Source organism: Rhinoderma darwinii, chromosome 6 (genome assembly GCF_050947455.1).
Source record: "Rhinoderma darwinii isolate aRhiDar2 chromosome 6, aRhiDar2.hap1, whole genome shotgun sequence".
In the NCBI taxonomy this organism is placed as follows: Eukaryota; Metazoa; Chordata; class Amphibia; order Anura; family Rhinodermatidae; genus Rhinoderma; species Rhinoderma darwinii.
Window position 1 is genome coordinate 42,209,608 of NC_134692.1, and position 21,098 is coordinate 42,230,705.

Consider the following 21,098-nt stretch of genomic DNA (forward strand, 5'->3'; position numbering starts at 1 on the left):
AATCCCCGAACACTCCGAGACCGGGGATTCCACACCAGGACAAGCCAGTAACGTTCAGTGTCCATAAATGGACACAGACGACAGGGGCTTTTCCTGAAGTGGAATCACCGGCCACATGGGGATTCCCCTTCAGGAGTTGCCCCTGATGTCACTGTCCAGATATGCCTGGCCCGGATGCAAAACTTATGCAAACCGGCCGGGAAAAACAACCGATTTTATCGGTCGACACTCGGGCGGGACCCTGTCGCAGTCGACTGCGTTATGGATTCCGTTGGAAAACCGGAAACCAGCTGGAATGGTGACGAACGGAAAGAATTAGCGATGTTTCAGTCACCATTGAGATCAATGGTGACTGAAACGGAAGCTGTGCTGTCAGTTTCACTTTCCGTTGCGGGGTTCACCCGACGGAACCCCGGAACGGAAATGAACGGTGATGTGAACAGGCCCTTAGAGTGACTCATTCTTTCACAAATCTTTGTAAAGGCAGACTGACTGGCTAGGTGCTTGATTTTATACACCTGTGGCTATAGGATGGAATAAAACACAGGAATTCAATGATCAACCAACCCCTTCCCGTCGTAAACCATTTTTCATTTTCATTTTTTCCTCCCCACCTTCCAAAAGCCATAACTTTTTCATTTTTCTGTCGATATAGACCTACGAGTGCATGATTTGCGGGACAAGTTGTAGTTTTTCGTAGCGCCATTTATTGTGCCATATAATGTACTAAGAAACAGGAAAAAAATTATTTGTGGGGTATAAAAAAAAAAAAAAAAAAAAAAAAAAGAAAAGCGCAAAAAAATAATGGAGGAATCGCTGTATTTTTCAACAGAAATCACGGTGCAATTAAAACAACATGTTAACTTTATTCTGTGGGTCAATACGATTACGGCGATACCAAAATATATGTTTTACTACTTTTACAAGAAAAAAAAAAACGAAGTATACATTTTTTTTATTTTGTGTCGCCGAATTCTGAGAGCCATAACTTTTATTTTACCGTCAATTTTTTGCGGGAGATGACGGGTTTTGATCACTTTTTATTCCATTTTTTGTGGGAGATGAAGTGACCAAAAAATAGTGATTCTGGGGTTTAAATATATATATTTTTTTTTTACAGCGTACACCGTGCGGGTCAAATAATGATATATTGTAATAGTTCAGCCTTTTATGGATGCGGTGATACCAATTATATTTATTCATTTACAACGCTTTAGGGGGAAAATGTTGTTTTTTAACATTTAATATTTTTTATTATTTTTTTACATATTACAAAAAATATTATTAGTCCCCCTAGGGAACTTCAACCAGCAATCGTTGGATCGCTTGCACTATATACTGCAATACTAATTTATTGCAGTATATCGTCTTTCTGACAGTCTTCTATTAAGCCCTGCCGGAGGCAGGGCTTAATAGGAGCACAAAGTTGGCAGGCATGGGGGTCTTCATTAGGCCACCGGGCTGCCACAGTCACCATCTGCACCCCACGATTACATTGAGGGGGGCGCGATGAGCTGCTAGAGGGTGTCGTACCCCTCTTTATAACGATTTAAATGCCGCGGTTGCTATTGACCACGGCATTTAACGTGTTAAACGAGTGGTATCGCGCTCAAGCGCGATCCCGCTCGTTACTGTTAAGTGTCAGCTATTACAGCCGACACTCATTGTATGGAGCAGGCTTCATACTTCCCCTACCCGGTTAGGACGTAGCCATACGTCAAATGTCGGGAAGGGGTTAAAAGGTGTCCCCCCAATACTTTTGTCCATAAATTGTATCCCAAACAATGGGACCAATTAAATGAGTCACCACTAATCTAGAAAAGAAAATAAACTAAATAGCTGGTTAAAAACGAAAATTAAAAATACGTTTTTCATACATTCAATTGAAAGGCATCTTAAAAGGGTTTTCCAGCTTCTAACAACTGATGACCTATCCACCGAATAGGTCATCAGTACGTGATATGTGGGGTCGGACACCCAGGCCCCGCACAGATCAGCTGGTCCGGTGCCTCCGTGCACCGGATATACATGCCGGAAGATGTTAGCTCCAGACACGGAATAGCGGCCGAGCTACAGTACTGCAGCTCTGCTCCTATTCAAGTGAATAGGAGCAGACCTGCAGCACGGCCGCTATGCTATGTACGGAGCCAACTGCTTCCGGGCTCCGTACATAGCATTATGTGCCACAACATCCAGTGCCCGCAGGCCACCGGAGCGGCTTATCGGTGCGGTGTCGGACACGCACCGTTGACATACTGATTATCTATCCGATGGATAGGTCAAGAGTTGTCAGAAGGTGGACAACCCCTTTAAGGGTAGGAACACACACAGCGTAAACACTGCGGATATTCCGCAACTGATTAATTGCAGAAAATCCGCAGTGTATTACAGTAGTAGCAGCGTGGGTGAAATTTCAACAAATCCATATCTGCTCTATGTTATATAGTTTATAAGAAAAGATAATGACCAAGGATAGAAGGAGTAGAGCTGCCCAAATCTTGTCACAACAGGATCTACAGGTGCTGTCAGACATCCATTGGTGCCCATTATTAGAAGAACAGAGAATAGGATTGGCCAAGCTGGATTTACATTTTACATGTTGCAACAGATAAATGGTATCAAACTTGCCAAGTCAGAGACGTTTTAGCTCAGGCCACACGTCAACTAAAGGTTGCGCTCAAATTTTGGCTGCAATGTAATATTATTTACGGTCACGGAGGAAACCAAAATCGTCAGTACCTTACAAACATGGAATGAAGAGGAACAAAGCTGGTCCCATCACATATCACCAATACTGCATGTAACGAATCATTGTTACCCCAGACACCTTTGTCATTTCTAGAGAATTCATAAAAGGGGAACGCCAGCAGGGAGCAGTGACAATAAATGGAAACCAACAGCAGGAATCTAGAAGGGTCATTCAGAAACTTACTACAGAGATTATGGAAAACCACAGGAAAAAAAAAATTACACAAAATGCAAACAAGAACACCAAAAAAATACAACGGTGAAACTGCAGGCAACAATAAACACGAGTCATGTGTGAGTACACAGTGAAACTACAGAACAATGGTTTGAGCAGCAGGATGGATACCACACACCCTCACAGATGTTGGGTCAACACAACCTCCCTGATTGACGAATGGCACTACTTATTATTAAATATGACATTTCATTCAACTAGCGCTCTCTAAGACTGGACTCTTGCCCACTTGAGGGTTTGCTTCTACCAGTTCATAACGTAACCCCTTCACGACTGCCATACGACTATATACGTTACAACTTGCAATGCCCTGTGCAGTTGTCACGTATATAAACATTGGCAGCCTGGAACAGGGTTTAATGAGTGCAGTGCTGCTTCATTGCAAGCAGCGCTGCATTCTTATGTCTGCCGGAGCCTCGGAGTAAACCCTCCCGATAGTGCAAACCCCCATGTAGGTAGCACCAACTAAGCACCCTCTAGCAGCGGAATCCCCGGTCAGATCGCCTTGGCCATGGATTCTCGACCTAAAGGGAGTCCCCCAACGCCTCTTCATCCCCTCTGAAGATATTGCCACCTCCCCCTGCATATAGCATCACCTTTTCTATAGATGGCACCATCCCACCCGTAGATCACACCAGACCCCCTCCCATCCCTGTAGATAGAACCACCTAAGCTCCCTCTAGGAGCGGATTTCCCAGTCAGGTCACTCTGGCCGGGGATTCCGCTCCTAGAAGGAAGCCCCTGACGTCACTGTCTAGGGCTTTCTTCCGGCAACGCTCTGGCCGGGTATTCCACTTTAGGAGTAGCCCGAAGTCACTGTCCATATATGGACAGTAAAGTCAGGGGTTCCCTCTAGAAGTGGAATCCCCCGGCCAGAGCGTTGCCGACACTCTGGCAGGGGATTCCGCTCTTAGAGGAAGCCCTGGACAGTGACGTCAGGGGCTTCACTCTAGGAATGGAATCCCCGACCAGAGCGATCTGACAAGGGATTCCGCCCTTAGCGGCACCTAAGCGCCCTCTATCTGCAGTGGGCAATGTGGCACTATCTACATAGGCACTGTGGTGCTTTCAGGGGTCTGGGACAAAGCCCTCACAAATAAAATGTATCAATTTTTTAATTATTATTATTTATTTTTTAACGGCCATGAAAAACGGATGGCAAATGGCGGTTAAAAGCGGTCAGATGTCTGGGAAATGGATTCAGATTTTGAGACACATTGATGCAAAACAGCCATGAAAAACTGACCGTTGATCCGTTGTTAACTGCCAAATTTAATTCATAGGTCAGGAAATGTTGGCACCACTGGAAATTTACTTGACAGCAACAAACGGATGTGACGCAGGTTGAATCAGGTGTCCCTTTGACTACTTCGGGTGGTGCTCAGAAATGAAAGCAGCGGCTATAACAAATGTAGCAGTGAGAAAAAAGAAAAAGCGGCACTCAGACATCTAGTAGAAAATTCTTCCTTTATCGTGGCATACAAAAAGTAAAATGTGCTTCGCAGGGAGGACAAAGTAGACAGCATAGTAGGTTGCAGCCTGTTTCACGCTAAATAGCTCTTCTTCTGACCCAAGCACATCGTGCTGGTTGTATTCTTTTATTCACCCACCAGCTGCCATCACCTTAGTAACACGTAAACAATAGCATCTATTCCCCATACCCAATCCAGAGAGGGATTACCTCGACAGCATCGCACATCAGGGCGCTGGCGACTTGATGTCAAGGCGTTGTCGCATGCGCACCCAACACTGAGACGTCACTAAGAGGGCAGGAAGGAGCCCAAGTAAAAATAAATCTCCCCTATGATCCTTTCTCATGTGGTCAATTAACCTAGGAGACCCTTATCCTGTTGTGATTTACAATGTTCTCTAAATCGAACGTACAGGCATTTTATAGTTTTGCCTATGTAAAAACGTCCACAAGGACAGAAAATTATGTAAACAATGAATTGGGTCTTACAATTGATGAAGTGCTGGACTTTACCTAACAGTCCTCCAAAACTCAATACTTTGGCTTTGAGGTTATATTTGCAATGGGTGCAATTACTAGAACGATGATTCCCCTTTGGGATTAATCTTTCTAGCCCAGTATCCTTCAAAGTCGATTCACTGAGTCTAACTAACTTGTCCTTGATTGTATGACTTCTAAAAGAGAGGGGTTTTCTCAATGCGACTTCTCTCAAAATAGAATCTTACTCAATTGGGTGCCAATGCCTAAATACTGAGTCTTTAATTATTTGGGCCTGGGAATTATATTTGAAGGTATAAGTAAATCTACGATCCTCTTTGGTATTTGTTTCCCTTTTTAATGTTCTTAGAATTTAAAAGGACCTTCTAGTTTTTCTTAAGTGCTTTTTCCATAGCTTTTTCTAAGAGGGGGTGGGGAAATAATTTCTTTAAATCATTGACCTATTCTATAAACATTTCATCTGTGTCGTTTAAACGTCTGAATCTTGGCCACACGGAATGGCTCGCTTAACATGGTGGGGATGGAAACCATCATAACGGAGCGTTGGTCGATGTTGGCTTCCTAAAAGCTGCTGTATGTACACAACCTTCTTTCGCTCTGACTTTTACATCTAAGAAGCCCATTTCTGTAGGGCTAATTTTGGACGTAAATTTCATATTAATTTTATTACATTTAAAATATTCGACAAACATGGGGTTTAAAGTGGGTACTGATATACTAGTCTTTAAAAATGCCTCAGAAAATGTTTTGGTGCCCATTGCGGTACAATTATTTTGGATGTACCATGTGTCATTGAATTGAGGACTTCTCTGATTGTCTCAACACCTAGGTCGTGTGGGATTCTTATATAAACATACAACATATATTTAAAAAAAATAATAATATAAAAATTATATATATATATATATATATATATATATATATATATATATATATAAAAATAAAAGTTTTTTTCTCAAATTTTTAGTGATCTGTTTGCTCGTAATGAATATTAAAAACATGGCATTAAACCAATCTAGAAAATGAAAGTCTTGTAAAATACCACAAACGTAAAAATAGTTGCAAAGATATTATCATTTAAAGAAGCGAATATCAGAAATGGAAAATTTGACCTGGACACGGTCATCACTGACCCTTGGTCATGAAAGGGTTAAGTATTTATTTCCCCTCAAATCGCAAACGTTTGTTTTAATACTTATCTATCCATCTCTACTTCCCCCCCCCCCCCCCAGTAACTATGGTTGCAGTGCAGTCTAAAGAAAGGCAGACATTGCTGTTACATACTTGTCATGGTGCCCCTATTGGCAGTGGACACACATGGCCAATAGCTCAGTCCCAACGCCTGTTAATTTTCCACCGTGTGGAGACATGTCATTCATCACCTATAAGCCACCGAGAAAAATAAAAAAAAGTGCAGGATCATATGGGTGCCACTGGTGGTTTTGAAAGGAGAGTGGAAAGGTCATGTACATGTAAATTAGTAAAAAAGCATTTAATGCACGTATTACGCGTTTCAAAATCGTTTTGACCTTTTCATCAGGTACCTAATTCACAAGTACAGGACTTTTCCACTCTCCTTTTAAAGCTACCTGTGGCACTAACATGATCCTACACTTTTAGCTCTTTCTTGTTGGATTACTTTACTGGTCTCGGTAGAGCAGCAACCACGCTAAACTGCAGGTAGAGCAACAACCACGCTAAACGGAGGGCCGGTGTTACATCTACACGCACATCCCAGAGTTGTGCCTGTTTTTTGCACAACTCTGTTTGAGGAGTCTTGCTCTGTCCGCTTAGTGGATTCTTTTTTTAATTGTTTTTATTTATTCTGCATCTATAAAAACGGTGTTTGGTATCCAAGGGAGACGTCCATGTCTGTCCATGGCAGAGGAGGGAGCAGGGATATCCTATTCGTTTCCTAATTTTCTGCTACATATATTTGTGATTGGGATAAATTGCTATATTTTTTTCAGAAAGGTGAACAAATTGCCACATCAGGATACAAAAGATGCCAAAAATAGAGCCAAGTTTTTGGCTTACAGAAGAGCTCCTCTCCACTGTGTGAAACAAGATAATTTTATAACCACTGCAGGAATAATGTGGTATTGCATGGCGCCCATTCAAACGAATAGGTGACCTTGTAAAGAATAATCATGCCAAGTTCTTTAGAGCAAGATCAACGCTTTACAGCAGATCTCCGCTCTGGCAAGTGGGGAACTTGAACAAGTTTTGTCCTAATGGGACAATTTTTTAAATACCCTCTGTATTTCTATGGTAGATCTCTCCCCCATTAAGGTTTCTAACGGATGATACACAGGAAAATGTATATTTTAAATGCTAATTCAATTGTTTTTTTAGGCTGCAATGAAAACGGTTATTTAACATTTTGTTTACCGAGCCAACGGCTCTTAAAACCGATCAATCATACCTACATACAAGTGATGTTGAGATGAATAATGGTGTAACAGATTAGCAGAATTTTAAATTGCATACTTCCCTGTCATGGTCAGGTTTAAAAAAAAAAAAAAATGCTTTAGGCCCTAAAAAATGTATGGAAAGTCACATTTGAATGTTAACCTGGTCTTCATAAAAAAAATAAAAAATGTTAAAACTATCAAAGGGTTACATTTTGCGATGGGGAAATACTTGTGATTTTGTTGGCAGCTATCTCTAGATAACCTATGTCCACTACTACTTCAAAATTGCCATATTTTTAGACCACCACTAGATCACAGTGATCGCTTTTTAGAGGGGCTCGACAGGCTACAACAGAATTCCGTGACACAAAACCGGTAATGAGCTCCTGCCCTATAATCATCCTGTATATTTACTTGCATTAACTGGAGAGTTCATGAAAGACATCTAGAACGACTTTATACCTGGCCTTTTTATAAAGCATACAGCATATCACTCATGTCTCCTGGCTAGACTCCTTGCTCGCCTCGTCTTACTCCCCCTCAATAACCATCAGGATTAGCTCCCTTCCGGTTTCTAAACGCACAATGGCTCAAAGCTATAAAAACTCAATAGTCTGGTCAGACTGGGTGAGTGTGCAGTATCCAAATTCTCCTACCCTTCAGGGGGTCTCCAGGGAAACTCAGCCTTCAAATTGTGGGAAACAGCAGACAGGACATCAGATTCCAACTTATAGACAGCTGCAGGCCAGTCTATTGTACAATTTATATTTTACAAAGGCACCTGGTAACCAACACTAGTGACAGGATTAAATATTAAGCCCATCTACCCCCACAAATATTACAAAAACAATATGAAGACATACCCACCCTGAATGTTTTTTTTTATATGGGGGGCATTATACTGTATGGGGGCAGCTATGTGGGGCATTATACTGTGGGGGCTGATATGGGGAGCATTATACGGTATGGGGCTGTTATGGGGGGCATTATACGTTATGGGGCATTATATTGTGTGGGGGCAGCTATGGGAGCATTATACTGTGTGGGGGCATTATACTATGGGAGCTGTTGGGCAAGGCGTCTGGGCATAGGCGCGCGCAGGTTTCTGATGATGTTGGTGTTGGGGAGGGGTAGGGGGGCCCCAAGCTGAATACTTGTACCTGGGCCAATGAGCCTCTAGCTACTCCCCTGGGGTTATTTACTAGTAATGTGAGGCACATGAAGGTACTTTGTGATTTTGCGCGACGAATTGTACTTTATGTAAGTGCCAATTTTTTTTTATACATTTACATTATTGTTTAAATTTATATACACTTTTATTATGGCAAAAATGCACAATAAAAAAAAAAAAAAGAAAAAGAAAAACGTTTCCCTGCATTTTTTATTTATTTTTACAACATACACCGATCATAAATGCGTATTTCGATTCAGTTGCAGTAGTAAATTGTAACTGCATCGAAAAACGCATCCAATCACGGCAAAAACGCATGCGGTTTTTGGATGTTTCTTTCATGCAGTTCTAACAGCACCTCAAGATGTGAATGGACTATGGCTGGGGCTAGACCTACACTTTTTTGCATTAAAGGGGATGTCCACTACCGGACAACTGATCACCTATCCACCGGATAGGTCATCAGTATATGATCTGTGGGAGTCCAACACCCGCACAGATCAGCTGCTCCGGTGGCCTGCGGGAACCGGATGTCAATATGCCAACGGCTTCAAGCTCTGTACATTGCATAGCGGCCGTGCTGCAGCTCTGCTGCTATTCTGTAACCGGAGCCAACTGGAGAAGTCCAATTGGCACAGGGTCCGGGTGTCGGTCCCCCACAGATCATATACTGATGACCTATCCGGTGGATATGTCATCAGTTGTCTGGTAATGGACAACCCCATTAAGGGATTTAATTGCTGTCCATAGGAATGCATTAAGCTAGGGCAACATACAGAGTATTTCGCTCACTACAAAAAAAAAAAAAAACATTTTTTAAATCACTAATAAAATCTCATTCCATAGGAGTACATTGATCACTTAATACAAAATCATTCCAACATGTAGCGATTTAAAAATAATCATAAATAATAATAATAATAATAATAATAATAAGCTAGCAAATTACTAGACTTAAGAGATTTTCCAGCTACTCAATGCATTCCTATGGACAGCGACTCATGTAAACATACCCTTAACCTTTCAACTGGTATAAAATTCTCTGTTCTTGAAATTTCCAGTTAAGCGAATGCACCCCAGTGTGATTAATTATTTCAATTATCCCACATATTCTCACAACTGAACTTTCGTGGAGCCTGAAGGAGGAGTACATTTACCATATAAAAGATAAAGTCATTTGATCCCCTCCCCTACAAATACCAACCTTGAAGACTTCATTTTTATGGGTCATTAGAGGTGAAGATAAGAAACCCAGCAGACCATAGAGTGATCGCTGATAGCTTGCCCCATACAGAGGGGTAGGCCAGGGCTACACCTAGACTTTTTGTAGCGCTACTGATTGATTTCAAATATTGAGCTACAGCTGAAGTCCAAATGAGTACAATGAATTGCATGCAATCTTGGACTGGAGCGGTCACTGAAGAGTTAAAAATCAATCGGTAGCACTACAAAAAGTGTCAGTGTAGCCCTGGCCTTAGGGCAATGCAGCATTCCACCAAGTTATAAACTATACAAAAAAAAAAAAAGTATACCTGTCTCACTCTGTAGGATGAGTAAGAGTTAATGGGAGCACCTGGACGTCAGCAAATCCTAAGCAGGTGACGAGCGTCATCCTGATCCTATAATAAGGAGCAGCAGATGTCAGAACAAGGGACCTTATGGACAGTGTTGCCCTAACAATTTCAACAAATAAAGCTCATTTCTAGGTATATAATCAAACAAACGTAAGCACATAGCAAGACGTAATGTTTTGTCTGGACTTCTTGATGTAATTTTAGTAAGGATCTGATTTGGCGGCTACATGCATTAGCCACCTTTCTGTTCAGTGACATCAGGCAGCTAGTGATCACAGTCAAAGCTCTCCATATGCCTGTATATTGCAGCCCGTGTAAGGCCTCATGCACACGACTGTAGTGTTTTTTTTTTCTGTCCGCAAATACAGATCCGTAGTCATTTGCATATCTGGCACGTTGTCTGCAAATTCCAAGCCATAGGTAAAAAAAGAAAAAATAAAAAAGGAAGGAGGGTACAAATTATGTCACCAACCCCTTGAAAAGAGCAAATGATCGCTCAGGCACCATTTTCTTGGGGAATCCCCTGCTATCGAATAGCAACGCTTGCGCAATTACAGACGGCTACGGATGCACATCTGTAGCAGTCCGCAATTTTGCACGCGCCCATAGGCTTCTATGGGCGAGTCCGTGCAGCAATTGCGGACAGGAATAAGACATATTCTATATTTTGCGTATCATTACTACTATATACAGAAAGGTGTCCGTGGCCTATAGAAATGAATGGGTCTGCAGATTATCCGTAACTATGGATCCATAATTATGGATAAACCACTACGGTCATGTGCATGGCTGTACACATTTGAGTAGTCCGAACCCTCCAATTTCTGCAGGCTCTAACAACAATCTAAGGTGTATGAGAGGCCTCCCAACCATCCCACGATGGAGGAAAGCAAGCTAAATCGGGTATGTTGTATTTCAACATGCCCAATCTTTTGTTCCTGGGGGAGATAAGCCACTGTCTGAGGTGTTGGGAAGAGGCTTAGTCCCCTCTCTCCATTAAATGTGCACGCTCAGCATGTTTATGGTGGAGTTAGGTGAAATAGCTGTCGGCTGACCGCTATAGTGTGTATATGACCACCTTTAGTGAACAGGACTCCTAAAGGTGGGTGTCATAACCATTTCAGCAAACCTCAGTTGATATTGCGACCTGGAAGGATTGTTTAAAGGGGTTGTCCAGCTACTGACAACTGATGACCTATCCACCGGATAGGTCATCAGTATGTCATCGGTGCGGGTCCGACACCCGGACCTCGCACCGATAAGCTGCTCCAGTGGCCTGCGGGCACTGGATGTTCTGGCACATAATGCTATGGACGGAACCTGGAAGCAGTTGGCTCCGACCATTGCATAGCGGCCGTGCTGCAGAACTGAAGGTCCGCTCCTATTCACTTGAATAGGAGTAGAGCTGCAGTATTGCAGCTCAGCCGCTATTCCGTTGCTGGAGCTAACTGCTTCCGGCATATACGGCACAGAGGCACCGGAGCAGCTGATCTGTGCGGGGTCCGGGTGTCGGACCCCCACATATCATGCACTGATGACCTATCCACCGGATAGGTCATCAGTTGTCAGAACCTGCAATTGAAAACCGCTCCGTATTTTCAGCCGTTTTTTGTTAAGCGTGTGAACATACCCTAAGGGGAAACTGAAGCAATCAGTTCACTGTCACAAAAAGCCATTAACAGCGCTCAAATTTAAGGCGCCGTGTTTCCGAATGCAGAAGCCACAGCTTCTGCATTTAAGCGGTTGCTCGGTAACCGTGCCTCCAATAATGACATCACAGGGATTCCCTGGAAGGATGCAGAGCAGACGCAATCTGGGTATTCTCTGCACGTCTGGCTATTTAGATAATAGGTAACAGTGATCTAATGGGCTGTTACATTGGATCACTGTTATCAGTGATCTGTATATGGGGACAGCAGGAAATGTCTTCCCTGCTAATGGATGCCCCTTTAGTAAAAAAACAAAACAAAAACGTAGCCACCAATTTTAGTCTGTTCTACCCAGGACTTTACTAGAAAAAATAAATAAATGCCTGTACTTGTATGGTCATCATCCATGTACAGATGCTGCGTCTAAAGCAAAAGGGAAGAAGATACAGTTAAAGCTTAAAACAAGAAAAAAAAGTTTTTTGCATATTGGATTTAGTTTAAATAAGAAAGCCCTGTGTGTCCAGAAAGAAAAAAAAAATCCCCTTAAGAATGCAGCATTAAAAATTTTGCTCTGGGCATTAAGGCCCAAAATACCCCAGTCATGAAATGGTAAAATGTGAAGATCACATCCATGTGAGAGTCATTTTGGATTCAGGAAAGATTGTGCATTTCACCCCCCCCCTTCTCCAAACTTACCTGGGGGGGGGGGGGGGTCACCCACTATGTACGTCATTCATACTGCAGATTTAGAAGTGGAGGCACACTTTAAGGAGAGAAGTATTAGTATCCTTTAAAGCAAACCTGTAAAGATTTACGCAGCACATGATAGATGGAGTGACACTAATAACTTCGTATTAACGGGCTGCATACATGGTAATATTGAGCACTTCAGCTCAAGTGCTTAAAGGGAATATGTCGCTAGAAAAATATATATATTTTTTTTTAGTTAAACTGTTAGTATATAAATGATTACACATTGTTCTAATTTTTCACAAGTCAGGAAATATTATAAATTAGATTCTAATTTATAACATTTCCATGTGCTGGTCACTAGAGGGAGCAATTCCCAAAATTGCAGAATTGGCATGTGGTAAAGCAACCTCATTGCTTTATGCTGGAAAATTGGAGAAGACACACTCGCTCTAGTGTGCTCATACAGTCCCCCTCCTTTATCCTGGCTAGTGCCAGGAGAAGGAGGGGGTTGAATGTTCAAACCTCCTACACTGTGTGTCATTTTTTGAGCGAATACAAAGTGTAGGAGGATTAGATACAGTGGTAATCACACAGTATAACACGAACATACACATAACTTACCTGCATGTTGAAAGAGGAGGATCAAAACATTGTAATGGTGAGAGGATGGGCAGATGTCTCAAACGCCAGACTAAAAAACTGGTCAAACAATTAGCTTTAAAGGGAATTGGTCAGCTAATTTTTGGCTACTAAACCAATAACAGCAATTGGGTGGGGGAGGGACTTAAAAATACGTACAAACAGACCTTTGTAGCCTTTTCATTTCTCTTGTCATATATAAATGAGGTCGCAAATGCCCTGAAGGTGGTGCCAAGATTGGCAAGTGTTCTGGCTCTAATGCATAAACCCTGCCCAACGCCTTCCCTTGGCCTTGATTGATGGCTCCAGCATCTGCCTACTTCACTGGGCATGGCAGTGAAATCTAACAAGCGCCGTGCGTTCCCTGGCCACCACATGTGCTGTACTCTGCCTGCTGTGTGCAAAAAGCCCAGTACGTCAAGTAAATATACAAATCCCCCTACCTGCAGTTATTGGTTTAGTAGCCTGAACAAAAACAAAACAAAAAATATATATATGAACAAAATAAAGGCCAAAATTTCTAGACCAACGTTGTATTCATCACTTGGTTACGAACATTAACAAATAATATCAAAGTTCAGTCCTATTCCCTTGAATAGGACCAAGATGCAGTACCAGGCACAGCCACTACAGAATGCACTGTCTCTTCACTCAGCTGATCAGTGGGGGTGCCTGGGAGTTTGACCCCCACTGATCTGATATCAATAGCTCATTTTAAGGATAGGCCATCAAAGTCACAGAAGACTCCTTTAACTTGCATAGTTGAACTTTATAAAAGCATTGACTGTAATATAAAAAAAAAAATTATATATATATATATATAATAATAATATGATCTATCTGAAGCAGATAGCAAAGGGTTGATGGAAAATGCCTGCCACAATAATATGTTTACATCTGTGCATAACGAACAAAGCCAAGAATAATCTTTGTATAAACAGAAATGGCTCAATGCAGCTCCTAACCAGCCAGCAATGGAAAACACTGCCAGACAACAAATGGTTAACTTGTTTAGGAAGGAGCATGAGGATGGAGGATCTGAGGGGGCAGGAAAATCGGCCTTAATCCTCTCATCAAAAGAGAAAGAGTACCCGCACCCTCTCCCTCCCGGGATCCCACACTGTCTGGACAAAATGACACAATCATTCCCCAAGAACATTACAACCAACACACAATTTCAGCTACAATAAACTAATGGGTTACTGCAGGGAAATAACCAAAACTAGACATTTCCTATAACTATATAAAACAAAACTCAATGTAAGACATGGCAGAGCGGTTGAGCAATATCACTATTTTCTAATAAGAAAAAAGCCACAGAATTAGCAATTGTAGTTTTTTCTGTGAAGACGCCAGAAGAATAGATAGATTGCCCAATCCAAATCAAAACGCCTACTCTCCTCCTCAGTGGGTTGGCATTTTACCAATGACTGTGTGTGGTTTGCTCGAGTGACCCACATACATTCGACTTCTAGCAGCACTGGGGTGAAAATTTTTAAAACCGTTGACTGGATTTCCACAAAATGACCATTTGACGTGATCGTTCGGTAATTACTTCCCCGTGACGATTGTTCCTTATGTTAAAAAATTAAAAATTAAATCGGCCACTTAAGACATCTTTCATGTAATGTAGATCATGTAATCATTACTTCTATGGCACTAAATGAAAATCCGCTCCATTAGTTGGAAATGCTTATTTTGTCCAAAAAAAAATCTGAATACATGTGGAGGGCAATGCACACGCAGAATATAAACTTTTTCTACATTCACTTTGCTTGACAAGTGTTCCGATTTTAAAGAAAATCTTCCTGCTCAAAGTTCTATGGCCAGTGTAACCTAAAGTATTCTAAGCATCCTGTTGAAAATGTATTGTTTAGTTTCCCCCAAGATTAAAACTAAATTTTCTTTAGAACAGCTGGTGTCTGGATCCTGTTCTTCAACACAATAGAAAACAGCAGCCTGCATAATTCTGTTCAGTTACATCCTGTTTTAAAAAGATAAATCCCCCCCCCCCCAATAAAAAACAAGTTTTGTATATTTAATGCATTCTGAAAGCAAATGAACTTAGAAGTAGCGAATACATTTACATACATTAGAGTGCACGTATACATTAGCCAGAACTCAGACAAACGCGACAATTTCGGCGGGATCTGATGAAGATCAAGTGGTGCGTTTTTTCACACAGAATTTCTGCTGCGATAAAAACCGCTTATACTTATGTAGGTAGTCAAATGGGATGTAACGTCATCCAGGCCGGCCTCCTGGGATGACGTGTCATTCTATGTGACCACTGCTGCAGCCTGTGATTGGCTGCAGCAGTCACATGGCATGCAACGTCATCCCAGGAAGGCGGAAGGCATTCTGGGTATAATTTTTTTTCTTTTCAGTAGTTGCGATTTTTGCGCCAAAGTCGCAGCACTGGGCTTTCTGTGGCGGGTTTTGCATCCCCATTAAATTCAATTCAATGGGGAAAAGCTACAACGTAAAATCAACAAAAACGCAGCATAAAATGACATGCTGCGGAATAAAATTCCACACCGCAGTTTAATTTATTAACATTTATGCTGAATTTTTTTTCCGCAGCGTGGGCATGAGATTTTCTGAATGTTATCCACTTTGCGGCTACTGTAAATTCTGCGGAACTTCCACATAGAAATCCGTTGCGTAAATTCCGCAGCGTTTGCACTACGTGAGAAACCCGGCCTAAAACGGACAGGCATGATACACTGCCATACAGAAGTATAGCAGTGTATTATATCAATTGACTGAATGGTAAAGTCTCCTAGTGGGACTTTTAACATTATACTTTTTTTTTATTAAAAAAAACAAAAACAAAATAAAAACTTTTTTGCTATTACAAAGTGCTCTATTATGTAAAAAAATATTTTTAAAAAAGTACACAAATTGGTGTCGCCGGAATCGTAACAACCCTAATATAAAACTAACATTATATATCCCGCACGGTGATCACTGTAAAATAAAAATAAAAAAAAGGCAGAACTGCTATCCATCTATATTTTACACACATCAGTCATTAAATTAAAAATCACTGACAGAGTGAACAGTCAGTCCTAGAAATTGGATGTGTTCGAAGCTGGAAAAACTGGCAAGCGTAAGGCCGGGTTCCCACGTAGCGTAAACGGAACGGAATACTGCGTGGAAATTCTGCAGTATTTACAGTATTAGCAAAGTGGATGAGAGTTAGAAAATCTCATGCCCACGCTGGGGGAAAAAAAAAAATAGAACGTTCTTAAATTGACCTTCGGGGCGGAAGAGTGACGTCACCAGTCATGTGCCCCATGGCAGCATCGGGAAATCGGGCCAATTTTGATACAGTAAGTACATTACAAATGTCATCACATTCAGAGGTTAAAAGCACTGACACACAAAAGAGTTCTATTATACAGCCAGGAATGCGCATGCGGACAAGCGTGAGAACCGCATGGACCGCGCAATCTCGCTCCTGGCTGTATAACAGAACAGACTATACACCCGTCTACCAGGCAGAAACTTTTAACAGTTTGACCGTGATAGGTATACGGCTGGTAAGCAGAGCGAGCGACGTAACCAGTTATGTGCCCCATGGCAGCATTGGGAAATGGGACAATTGTGATACAGGAAGTGCATTACAAATGTAATCACATTCCGAGGTTAAAAGCACGGACACAAGTTAGCTCGGAAAACACATTTAATTACGCAGCATGTCAATTTATGCTGTGTTTTTGTTGATTTTCTGTCGCAGGTTTTCCCCATTGAATTGAATGGGGATGCAAAACCCGCAACAGAATGCCAAATGTTGCGACTTTAGTGGCGTAATCGCAGCGATTAGGCCGCAAAAAGTCGCAACTCCTAAAAGCAAAAACACTTACCCATAACGCCTTCCGTCTTACTGCAGTCTGGCCTCTTGGGATGACGTTTCCTCCTATGTGACCGCTGCAACCAATCACAGGCTGCAGCGTCACATTGCTTGCAACGTTATTTTAGGAGGTCGGACTACGCGCAGAGAAGACGGAGGGGGTAAGCATTAGTGTTTTTTTCCGCAGTTGAAATTGTGGTGCGGTATTTCGGACGTAATGTACTGCGGGTTCCAGGTCAGACATGCTGCGTGATTTTTACACAGCATATCAGACCCGTGGGAATCCGGCCTAAGGGTCGGTTCTCACGTTGCGTGAATACTCTGGATTTTCTGCAACGGAATTTGTTGCAGAAAATCCACGGCATAATACAGTAGAGGCAAAGTGGATGAGATAGAACAAAACTCATCCACACCCTGCATAAATAGTGAGCGGAAAAAAACACTCAGAAATTTACATGCGGTGCTTTTTTAATCTGCAGCATGTCAATTGCATAAACACTGCTTATTCGTTGCGGTTTTTCCCTATTGAATTCAATAGGGAGGTAAAACCCGCAACAAATAGCAGATATTTGCGTTTTTTTGCAGGGAAACAAAGCGATCCCACTACAAATAAATGCAACTGTAGAAATAAATAAATCTTATACCTACCCAGAAGTCTGTGTTTCTTCATTCAGGTTGGCCTTATGGGATGATGTTTCATCCCATGTGACCACTGCAGCCAATCACAGGCTGTAGCGGCGGTCACACGGGATGAAACATCATCCTAGGAGGCTGGCATCAGAGGACCGTTTCATCCCATGTGACCGGCGCTGCAACCGGTCATCCCAGGAGGCCGGCCTACTAAGTACTGCAGTTTTCCACAGCGTACATTGCGGGCGAAAAACTGCACCACAGTTTGGTTCGGTTTTTCGGCCGGAATTCCCTTCGGCGTACAGAACGGATACGCTGCGTGCTTTTACGCAGAATATCCACCCCGTGGGAACTCAGTCTAAGGATCTGAGCAACTCCCATAATGACCAAATTGTAATATCTAGACGACGGAGTCAGAGCATCTCCAAAACAGCAGGTCTTGTGGGTGTTCCCAGTATGAAGTGGTTAGAACCTACCAAAAGCGGTCAAAGTAAAGAGAATCTGTGAACTGACGACAGGGTCATGGGTGCCTTAGGCCTGGGGAATGAAGGCTAGCCCATCTGGTCCGATCCCACAGCAGAGCTACTGTAGCATTAATTACTGAAAGTTGATGCTGGCTATGATAGAAAGGTCAGAACACAGTGCACGGCAGCTTGCTGCATTTGTGGCTATGAAGCCGCAGACCAGTCAGAGTGCCAATGCTGACCCCTGTTCACCACCAAGAGCGCCTACAATGGGCACGTAAGCATCAGAATGTGTGTGCACGTGCGTTGCTTACCTGGGGAAGAGATGGCACCAGAATGAACTATAGGAAGAAGGCAAACCAGTGGTGGCACTGCGATTCTGTTCTGCTGGGTACTGGCATTCATGTGGATGTTAATTTGACACAAACCGCGGCACGCTGTAATGTCGATCGGAGTTGGTTTTAAAAAGTGTAATCGTAGGCAATATCTGCCCATGTAAAACTACCTTAAATTAGATGTTTTGATAAAAATACTACATCCCATTGGCACTCCAATGTAAGGGCGCTTTTACACGGGGCGATTTTCAGGCAGACAAGCGTTCATAGAACGCTCGTTCCCGATAATTGCGCTGTGAAAACAAGGTAGCAATCAGCAGCTGAACGACCAAACGCTCGATCATCTGCTGATCATATGGTTTTAAAAAAAAAGTTAAATATTATCGTCGTCGGCAGCACATCTTGGTGTGTAAACAGGGAGACACGCTGCTGACATGATAATAATGTATGGGGACGAACAATCGTAGTAACGACGCTTGTCCCCGTACATAGCTCCGTGTGACAGGAGCAAACGAGCGCCGATCAACAATGTCTCGTTGATCGGCGTTTGTTGCATCGGCCGAATATCGTCAGGTGTAAATGGCCCTTAAGCCTTCCACAAAGTTCACATCAAGCAAAGTTCAAGCTGATAATTCAGATTTATTTTAATTACCAGTATAGGTTTTACATGGAGAAAATAGGAGAAGCAGCAAGAACATGCAAACGTCCCCCATGAAAACACCTGAAATATTATGCGGGAAATATATGAACATCTCTGATATAACGTTCAGAACGACCTTCAGCATTGAAATCTGATCTCCAGACCATGTGTTGCTTGTTTTGCATTCATGTGATTTGATATTCTAAATTACATGTTGTCCAACTCATAAAAAAGTAAACAGCCAATGTTCCTACACAATTCTCTGCTGGTGCCTACATTTTCAACATCATTGGTACTTAGTTCATTAAACACTTTTCCTTCTTCAATGGTCATTCTGAATCCTGTACTTTATCCTCTTGCTTCTAAAGGACATTACCCCCTTATGTTTTAAGGCCAGGACTATATGATTCTCCATAAAGCACGAGCCTAACCATAGTCATGGACTGGGCCATGATTTTTCCCGGTGAATACAAATATCTCCATAGATGACCTTTATGACATGGGCTGACACCAACCGCCCATATCGTTCAGAGAACAATAAGTTAGTTGTGTGGGCCACATAAATGGATCAATGGGGCAGACACAATTTATTTCCCCATCCTGGCTGAACAGTATATGAGCAAGGCTGTGAATGTCAGGGTATACCACATACACATATCATGAATCTGAAGCGAAATAGCAAAGATTTATCATATTATGGACACATATAGGGGCATTGGTTTAAATGCCATATACCCCTCGAGCTCATGTTAGTTGCCGACAATGCAGTAAATCCTGAAAGGACTTCTTGTAGATCAGGCCTGATATTTGCTTAGGGAGTGGGATCAAGGCATGCAAATATGAGATATACTTACAGGGTGCAATGAAAAAAAAAGGACGTTGCAAAGACATCTAAGGCCCCACTCACATCATGTTTCTGCTATCCGCCGGGCGTATAAGTTTTTTAAAAACACTAAGAGTATTGAAACATACAGAGTGGCGTATACAAAGACTATAACGGGTCAAACGTAGACCAAAATAGCATCCGTTTGGTCTATGTTTGTCATGGTTTACTTTGGGATACTGTTCTTTGAAAGTACTGAAAAGTGTAGCCTGCTACGCTATTCTGTACTTAAAAAAGAAAAACAATAAAAAAAAACAAAAAACTTATTCGCGACGTAACGTTTTTAAGCATTGATCTCAATGGACGACGTATGCAAACGTAGCGCTATACGTTTGTATCCGTTTACATACATTAAATCTATCCGTTTTTGTCCTATCAGTGTTCACTTTAAAAAAAAAGGTATCCTTTATTTAGGTAAAAACAGACAGAAACGTATACGACGTATGAGTATATGCTAAACGTACACGCTATAAAAAGACAGATGTAAACAGAAAAAATTTGAATGGTCCACGTTTTTATAAAATAAAACGTATACGCCCAGCGAATAGCACAAACGCAATGTGAATGGGGCCTTAAAGGCTATGTACGCCTTTGAAGACAATTTTTTTTTCTACAATAAAAATGTGTTTCAGTGTAATTGGTGCAACTTTAAAAATATTTTTTTGTAAAATTTAATTACGCTTTTTCAGATACAGCTGCTTTGTATCGTGTATACAGAGCAGCTGTATCCTGCACTGAGACCTGAATCCTTCAGATCAGCGGGTCCTGCGTGTCTGACACACAGGATCGAGATGTTATCGATCACATCTTAAAGCGGCTCTGTCACCAGATTTTGCAGCCCCTATCTGCTATTGCAGCAGATCGGCGCTGCAATGTAGATTACAGTAACGTTTTTATTTTTTAAAAACGAGCATTTTTGGCCAAGTTATGACCATTTTTGTATTTATGCAAATGAGGCTTGCTAAAGTACAACTGGGCGTGTTTAAAGTAAAAGTCCAACTGGGCGTGTATTATGTGCGTACATCAGGGCGTGTTTACTACTTTTACTAGCTGGGCGTTCTGTCGAGAAGTATCATCCACTTCTCTTCACAACGCCCAGCTTCTGCAGTGCAGACACAGCCGTGTTCTCGAGAGATCACGCTGTGACGTCTCTCACAGGTCCTGCATCGTGTCGGACGAGCGAGGACACATCGGCACC

At 42.0% G+C, this 21,098-nt stretch overlaps 1 protein-coding gene across 2 annotated transcripts in view; it reads right to left on the reverse strand.

The window, feature by feature from the left end:
* SH3BP4 (SH3 domain binding protein 4) overlaps positions 1–21,098 on the reverse strand; it is a 51,022-nt gene that overhangs the window by 21,145 nt on the left and 8,779 nt on the right. Inside the window, exon 2 of one of the 2 annotated variants that reach the window (XM_075829597.1) lies at positions 10,070–10,156. The exons of the other annotated variant lie outside the window; for it this stretch is intronic. The gene's annotated coding sequence lies outside the window, so the exon portion shown is untranslated. The remainder of the gene's footprint in view (positions 1–10,069; positions 10,157–21,098) is intronic. 2 annotated transcript variants of the gene reach the window in all.